This window comes from Portunus trituberculatus, chromosome 33 (assembly GCF_017591435.1).
Source record: "Portunus trituberculatus isolate SZX2019 chromosome 33, ASM1759143v1, whole genome shotgun sequence".
Taxonomy (NCBI): domain Eukaryota; kingdom Metazoa; phylum Arthropoda; class Malacostraca; order Decapoda; family Portunidae; genus Portunus; species Portunus trituberculatus.
In genome coordinates this window covers 5,503,553-5,506,052 of record NC_059287.1, presented here as the reverse complement: position 1 = coordinate 5,506,052, position 2,500 = coordinate 5,503,553, and the positions used below count along the sequence as shown (strand labels likewise).

The 2,500-nt window shown below is 32.9% G+C and overlaps 1 long non-coding RNA gene across 2 annotated transcripts in view; it reads left to right on the top strand.

Moving 5' to 3' along the window:
• Positions 1–2,500, top strand: part of LOC123512415 — a 78,441-nt gene that overhangs the window by 74,972 nt on the left and 969 nt on the right. The window lies entirely within an intron of this gene.

The window sequence follows — 2,500 nt, the reverse complement described above, 5'->3', positions numbered from 1 at the left end:
ATTGGGTTTGCCCATTTCATGAAATGGGCAATTTCACAAACGGGTGTAACATACTGTATATACATACATATATATATATATATATATATATATATATATATATATATATATATATATATATATATATATATATATATATATATATATATATATATATATATATATATATATATATATATATATATATATATATATATATATATAATGGGGCAAGAGGGAGATGAGAGTGAGGGAAGGGTCAGGTGACCGTATGTGATAAGGTGTAGATGCTAAAAGATTAAGGATATTAAGGAACGATCAGGCAAATGAGAATGAAGAAGGGTTGAGGATGTGAGAATGTAACAAATAAAATGAAAGTATAAACTTGTTTAGCATGAATACGCAACAAAAAGATAAAAATATATGAAAACTTTGGAACTTATGTTGTCGGAAGTAAAGATTATAATTATAATCAAAGTGTGGGGAGAATGAGAAGCTGGAAATGAAAAGTAAAGCAACAAGAGAAGTGAAATTTTAAAAAATGCAGATAAAAAGAAAATGGTAACTATAAAACCTCTCTCTCTCTCTCTCTCTCTCTCTCTCTCTCTCTCTCTCTCTCTCTCTCTCTCTCTCTCTCTCTCTCTCTCTCTCTCTCTCTCTCTCTCTCTCTCTCTCTCTCATAATTACTCATTCCCTTATCTTTCCCTTAATTCTGTTAGGTTGTGCCATCCTTAGCCGAGCCTCATCCCATCTTAACCAAATCATCGGGGCTGCTCGCTCTTATCTCGTATGCTGTCATGGCGAAAGGAAAGTACTCGTACGTTGAGTGTGAAAAATGTGATACAGTGACGCAATCTCATTCTTGAAATGGTGCACACACACACACACACACACACACACACACACACACACACACACACACACACACACACACACACACACACACACACACACACACACACACACACACACACACACACACATATATACATATATATATATATATATATATATATATATATATATATATATATATATATATATATATATATATATATATATATATATATATATATATATATATATATATATATATATATATATATATATATATATATATATATATATATATATATATATATATATATATATATATATATATATATATATATATATATATATATATATATATATATATATATATATATATATATATATATATATATATATATATATATATATATATATATATATATATATATATATATATATATATATATATATATATATATATATATATATATATATATATATATATATATATATATATATATATATATATATATATATATATATATATATATATATATATATATATATATATATATATATATATATATATATATATATACACACACACACACACACACACACACACACACACACACACACACACACACACACACACACACACACACACACACACACACACACACACACACACACACACACACACACACACACACACACACACACACACACACACACACACACACACACACACACACACACACACACACACACACACACACACACACACACACACACACACACACACACACACACACACACACACACACACACACACACACACACACACACACACACACACACACACACACACACACACACACACACACACACTGCGTACTGTAACCACCAAAATGAGCATCGCTTCCTTTAGTGGACAGGCCTCATCTCAGAACGTAGCGTTTTGAATTTACACTACCTATCTTTATAGACATTTTTTGTGTATGATTCTTCTGTTGGAAGTGAAGGCAGTGGTTGACGACGGCTCTTTGGTTTTGTTAATCCAGGTGTCAGGAGGAGGATGAGCTGCTATATGTCTCCGTGTATTTGTTTTATAATGGTAATATTCAGTTTGGAAGCACACACTGGTTAGGATATTGATTTAGTAAACCACATATTGATGTTATTTGCTCAGGTGTGTGATGTTTGAAATTGTTTATTGCTAACTGTGTATTGTTCATTAACTTTTAAAGAGGCTGCCTTGGTACAGTGGAACCATGCGTGCTTTGGGGTACGAGTGGTCTCCAAGCATACGGGTTCGAATCCTGTCCACGGTCCGAGTGTAGGTTGGGCTTCCTCACTCTGGGCAACGGTTTCCTAGCGGGTGGGCTTTGAGATAGGAGGTACCCCAAAAAGTATCCCCTTTAGTCCATAAATTCCAGCGAAAAGCCCACATGGTATAAAAAAAAAAAAAAAAAAGGAAGCTCACACAAGGCTTTGCACAAAGCTAAAGGAGGTTTCGACACGCGTTAACTCGTCTGAGTCACCTGAGCACAGGTTCAGTGCTTGATTATGAATTTACGATCCATGTCTTTTTTGTGCGTATTGTTATGTAATGCGATTGTTGTCCTTCACTGCCTGTTTATCACATGCTACAACAAATCATAGGGATGTGTTTATGAATGAGTTGGTTGTTTATGGGTATCACTGA